The following is a 6709-nucleotide window of genomic DNA, read 5'->3' on the forward strand; positions in this document are numbered from 1 at the left end:
TTCAGACCTGGCTGGCCCTGGCCACAGCTGGGCTGAGCTCCCTGGCCGGGTCTCAGCTGGTTTTGCTGTGAGTGGCACACGGGGAGTGCTGGGCAGCGTGAACGCTGGCGAACTGGGTTTGCAGGGACCAGTGAAACCAGCCACTCAACCGCCCCCGTCCGAATCATGCCCCCTCCCCCGTCAGAAACCAGGGCGTGTGCAGGTGAGTCTCGTGAGCTCTTCTGCGCATGCACCTACCGGTCAGCCTCCTGAGCGCCCCAGGTGGGGCCGGCCTGCCGCGGGGCCCTCTCTCTCCCCGCCTCCCGCCTCCTCCACTGGCTCCTTTACTTCTCCCAGAATCCAGCTGTGGGTGCCCAAGCTCAGCTCTGACTCCCTAACCCTCTCTCGCCACACTTACCACGCGCGGGTGGAACACCGTCCTCTCCGTGGCTTTGGCCGTCCACCTGGAAAAGCTCACCGCGGGGCCAACACCCTGCCGCTTCATTGCAGGTGCCACCCTGGCCCCTGACCGGCCAGCTCCTCCTCCCAGGGCCCACTGTTGCTGACAGGTGGGAACCTGGCCCTCATTTCCGAGGTGGCACGAGGCTGCTCATATTATGTTGGAAACTCATCCATTTTCTTCCATAGTAAAGCAACGTGGCGTTTGGTTAAAAGCCCAGGCTATGAGTTTTCGCTGTCCTGACTTCAAGTCGCAGCTCTGCTCATCATCCAAGTGACCTCGGCATGTTATTTGACCAACTAAACTCAATTTCCTTATCCACAAAATGGGGGTGATTTTGCCCACCTTCCAGGATTGTGGGAATTAAGTGAACAAAGCTCCTGGCACAGGAGCTCAGTAAACATGAATTTTCTTCTTAGCTGTCATAACTGTGTTGCTCATTGCTTATTCTTATCCACCTACCAACTGGTGGCAGATTAATCTTCCAAAACCGGGACCTCAGTCACTTCCTGGGCAAAGGTCTCAGGCTGAACACATACACAATTTGATTGAACTGCACAGTATTGGAGCACATGGCATTAATCATAAAAACTTCAATTAGGTCCTTCAACTACCAGCCATGGAACCCACCTTAACTCCATTTCAAGCAAGCAAGAAATTTTTTTATAGCCATCAGGTAACTAATTCCCAGCACTGATGAGAAGTCTGGAGCATCAAGTTAGGACAGAAGCCAGGGCAGCCCCAAGGTCTCTAGGCATCAGATTGACCTGGACAGAAGTGCTCCCACCACACACTCCACCTAGTGCACCTCCACACCTAGTCCAGAGCAGGGTGCATCTGGTAGGCCGCCTCAGATCATGTATCCACCTTTGGTGGTGGTGGGGTAGCCGGGGCACAGTGCTTCTGTCACCAGACACAATGTGGTGAAGATTAGGGTTCTGTTTCTAAAGGAAAGGGTGATGGAGGCCCCAAACCAGCCAAAGGTCACCACAGCATCTTTGGCACTTTTTCTAATAATTTTAAATTTCGGAGTGTCAGTCAGTAATTGTTGATTCTTGTGTTGTCTTCATGGACTGCGGGAAGCCACTGTTTGCCAATACTGTCACCAAGGAACGCGGAAGCCTGATGGACCTTGGGCATTAGCAGGGCTGACGCTAAGGACAGATTGTTGGTGTTGAGAAAGTGGTAGCTCAAGGCAATTTCCTAACCTGATAATCCTTTTACTGTTTACCAAACTTTACCTTTGATATGCCTGTATGCCTTGCTAAAGGGCAAATGTGTATTCAAGTAAATAAATAGTACACCAGGCCAGAAGTTGGTGTGTCTCTTCAAGAAAGAGGCTCCACCTGGCCCTCAATGCCTTCTAAATTCATATTTCTTGTGTAGCATTTTCATTTGTGCGTCGGCCCCTCCTTCAGTTCCTGAACCCAGCCACGCAGGTCGCGGCAAGGGACTTCTGAAAACTGATGGTCTCATTCCTCTGCTCTATAATGTTGCATGACTTATTGATTTGGTGAAAATATCTGCAAACTGACATCCATTTCTTTCACGGGTTGTAGAAAGGGGATTGTGTGATCTGCCAGCCTTTGGAGAAAACTCTGCGAAGCTTGACTGCCTGTTGCTCTTGGGCCAGTGGTGTGCCCTGTGCCCTTCTTTATCCCAGTGGACTCACCTCTCTGCTCATCCCAGGAGGCTGTGAGCGCTCTAGGGCAGGAATCCCAGCAAGGTGCTTGGCACACAGGAGATGCTCATGCAAAGGAGCATCTTTGTTGAATGAATGAATGACTGAATGAACATCTGAAGAGGTTCTATGCTCTGGCCACCCCTACCTGGACTATGGTGAATTATGGAGCTGAGAGGAATTCTAGGGTCATCAGCCCCACCCCTCTTTCCAGGTGAGAAAACTGCAGTCTAGAGATTAGGTGACTCAGCAAAGCCACATTGGAAATTGGAGGCAGAGTCAGGACTGGAATGTGGTTTTCCCTCCTACAAGCCTGTGGTTCCCTTTGCGGTCCCGCAGGTCCATTCTACCTCAAGCCCCAAGTGTGGTTATCTGTAATTTAGTCAAGACAGCAGTGGCAATGTCACCACAGGCATTTCTGCCTTTGAATCTTGGCTCCCTAGGTTGCAGCAATGCAAATCAGCCACGAGGATGTCCTTAAAATTTCTTTCTTCCTTTTTTTCTTTTTTCTTTTTATTTTTTAATCCAAGGGTATTTCTCCATTGATTTTTAGAGAGAGTGGAAGAGAGAGGGAAACATGGACGTGAGAGAGACACATCGATGGGTTGCCTCCTGGGCCCCGGCCGGGGCAGAGCCTGCCACCGAGGAAACGGACCCTGTGATCCACAGGCTGATGTTCTATCCACTGAGCAAAACCAGCTAGGGCAACTATCTATTCCAGGGGTCCTCAGACTTTTTAAACAGGGGGCCAGTTCACTGTCCCTCAGACCGTTGGAGGGCCGGACTATAGTTTAAAAAGAAAACTATGAACAAATTCCTATGCACACTGCACATATCTTATTTTGAAGTAAAAAAACAAAACGGGAACAAATACAATATTTGTATTTGCATGTGGCCCCCGGGGCCGTAGTTTGGGGACCCCTGATCTATACTAATAAAAGGGCAATATGCTAATTAGACCAGATAGACCGGACATCCTTCTGGACAAAGCCTCAGCAGCTGCGAGGGCCAAGGAGGACTGGCAGCCACAGTGGCCGGCAGTGGCAGCAGCAGTGGGGCAGTGGGGTCACCTCTTGCAGAGGGAGGCCAGACTGTGGCCTAAGCCATCAGTAGGATATCCCTGAGGGCTCCCGGACTGTGAGAGGGGGCAGGGCTGAGGGACACCCTCCCAGTGCACAAATGTTTGTGCACCGGGCCTGTATTTTCTTAATGAAGTCTTTCATTTGAAGCTCTTTTGTTTTTGAAAATGGATATATACTTACAGCCTCAAAAACAACTTGCCTCATCTGCACCATTTTGGTGAGTCAGTTTCAGCTGGAATGATTGCCCACATTAACAATGTCTTACTGCATGTTTTTAAAAGAATCATCTGGAGATATGTTTAGAAAGGCCATGTTATCACGAAGTCCTAAAATTTTCCTGAACTAATGCTTCATAGGTTTTCCCAAAGAATGAAGTTTCAGAAACAAAGTCTAGGGTTCTAGCATATGGGAAAAATTCCCTTTCACTGCCACATTTTTCTAGATCTTTAGATTCTTCTATACACTTCCCACCTTCTTGTTCTGCATGGATAGAGGGTGTCTTACACAGGTTTTCTGACGGCTGAGTGGGCCTGTCTTTACCTGCCTACACTCATCAACACCTTGCACCTCAGGGCCAGGAAGGGAGGAACAGATTCTGCTTGCCTTCACCTCCTACCATCCAAGCCAGGGCAGGCTCCAGAGAGAAAGCCTGGGATTAAGGAGCAGATGTTGTCACTGGAGGCGCCTCCTGCACTCCAAGGCTGCTGTTACCTCAGAAGTGTCCCTCAGCCCTGGGCCTCCAGGAGAGCCAGGCCAGGAGCAGGAGCCTCACCTCCAAGAGATGTTCCCAAATGGCTTCCTGCACGGCAGGTGGGGTGCCTGGGGAGCAGATGCCTCCAGGGCACCCACCCAGCCTCTGTGGTGTTGGTAGCAAACGGGAGGATGACCAGGTCAAGTCCTGAAGGTCCAGTAGGAAGGATGCTTACGGGCCTGTCAGATAAAGATGCTCTGGGGACCTTCTGTGCCGCTCCTCCTCCCATCCAGTGTTGGTGTATGTGTGAGAGAGTGCGTGTGTGTGAGAGAGAGAGTGTGTGTGTGTGTGTGAGAGAGAGTGTGTGTGAGAATGTGTGTATGTGTGTGTATGTGTGTGTATGTGTTTTGATTAAAAACAGTTTTTTTTTCCAAAAAAAAAAGTGTAAGAGAGAGAGAGAGAGAGAGAGAGAGAGAGAGAGAGAGCGCGACCCCAGGGTAGTGAAGTACCCTGGGGGCAGGGCCAGCTGTGTGTGGGATGGCCGGCAGGGGCTTCTATCATGCTCCATGGAATAGGAGTGCCTGGAATAGGGGTTCTGCTGTTGACCTCCAGAGTTTCCCCAGGAGAAACAGTATGCTTCAAGTAATGGGTTGCTTTTCCAGGGGTGGATGGAAGTGTGAAAATACTTGGTTTTGTGAGAAGGGGTGGCAGCAGCTGAAAACAATTCTATGAAGTATTGGGCATGTGCCAGCATAGTATGGCTAGGATCTTTCTCCACCTGTTAGTTCATTGAATCCTCAAAACACCAAAAGGCCAATGTTATGATCCCCATTTGTACAGATGAGGAATCAGACTCAGAGTACTGCCCTGGCGCTCACTGTGACCCCGTGGCTGAGGCAGGCACTCCTGGGGCAGCTCTGGCTCAACTGTTGGTGGGTGACACTGCACAGATGCCTCAAGGGAGCCCACAGTTGGGGTCTGACCACACCTGCTCTGATGGGCTGAGTGCTGCCTCCGATGGCTTTCGTCCCTGTGGGACAGTGCGGGCCTTTAGACTTCGGGAGGGAGTCAGCACTCACGCCCCAGTTCGGTGGCTGGGAGCAGGCCTTTCCTAGGGGTCAGCCTGTCCTGGGAGCAGCCTCTATGGGCGGGCTGACGCATCTCTGTCAGGGCACGGAAAAGGGGGGACTAGCAGAAACTGGCTAGGCTGTTGCTGAGACGGAGTGAAAAAGAAAGGTGAAATGGGCATCCCTGTCCGCTAGGCTGGTCCCAGGCACTTCAGGAGTTTGACCCTGAGGGGCGGCTCAGAAACTGGTCAGAGCAGTTACACACAGCAGAGTCCCAGGGGCTGGATCACAATTGGGTCCTCTTTTCAGCAGAGGATGTGAGGGTCTTTGCCATCCCAGCCCTAGTCCACCGGGAGCCGTCTCCTTAACGCTCTCCGTTCGCATGAGCAAGGACTAGCGATAATCTGGCAGCACAGGTGCTACAAAGCGGCGAATGGACACAGGTGGAGGGTTCCTGATGTCTCTACAATGACTGGCTAAAAGCTAACTTTCTTGAACACATAGGCTATGTACTATGCTAAGCCCTTACCATACATTAACTCATTAAATCCTCAACTAACCCAATGAATGAATCCATTCAATGAATGGATTGGATTGAGTACTTGGTACAAAGCTCAAGTCCCTGTCCTCATTAATTTAACAATCTAGGTAGGAACTATTATCCTGGTTCAGAAATGAGGGAACTAAGGCTTCCTGAAGTTAACCCACTTGCTCAGGTCACTAACAGGACAGGGGTTTAGAATCCGTTTCAGAGTCCAGGATGCTATTCTTTTGTTGATGTTAATCCTCATCAGAGATATATTTTTTCATTGATTCTAGAGAGAATGGGAGAGAGGGGGAGAAACAGAGAAAAACATCCATGTGAGAGACACACGATTGCTTGCCTCCCACATGCACCTCGACTAGGACGGGATCGAGCTTGCAACTGAGGACAGAAACATGACCCTTCAGTCCAGAGGCCAACGCTCTAATCACCAAGCCAAACCGGCTAGGGCCAAGGTGCTGTTTTGCCACCAAATCCCTTTTCCTTCCCAACAGCACCCATGCAGCAGACACCACTGGCTGCCTCACTAAAGCAATCTCATCTCCCTTCTTATTGGCTGGAAGAAACCCAGTATATTAGGATGTACATTCTTCCCCTTCCTGTGTACTCAGGGAAGGGCCCCCCACACCAGTCCCAGGGGTGAATCTTAATTAGTTTGGACCAGTTTTGGTAATTCCCTTGCTTTTGTCAGGGCATGTGACAATATGGCCAAGAAAGGAGGGGGCATTTGCTGGGAGGGTTTTGGGAAGTTTTCTTGTGCTACTCCAAGTTGTTGAGCTTGGAGCTGTGGTTCCCCGAGGGGACCAGTCTGAAGACAAACCAATATGCTGAACATGGCAGGACAGACGGGTGGAAACTGGGTTCTTCTGAGCTGAACGCCAGGCTCATTATGTGAAACAGCAGATGTTCTTACTCCTTATGGCAGTGGTTCTCAACCTTGGCCGCACATTAGAATCGCCTGGGAATCTTTAAAATCCTGACTTCTGGGCCTCATCCTCCAGAAATTCTGTTTCTTTGTTATGGGGTGGGGCCACAACATTAGTAACAAAGAAAGAATTTCTGGAGGATGAGGCCCAGAAATCAGGATTTTAAAGATTCCCAGGGGATTCTAATGTGCAGCCAAGGTTGAGAACCACTGCCTTATAGTATCTTGGATTTTTTTTTTCTGATTTTTTCTTTTATGCGCAGGTGAAGACGACCTAATG

Source organism: Myotis davidii, unplaced genomic scaffold (assembly GCF_000327345.1).
Source record: "Myotis davidii unplaced genomic scaffold, ASM32734v1 scaffold46, whole genome shotgun sequence".
In the NCBI taxonomy this organism is placed as follows: Eukaryota; Metazoa; Chordata; class Mammalia; order Chiroptera; family Vespertilionidae; genus Myotis; species Myotis davidii.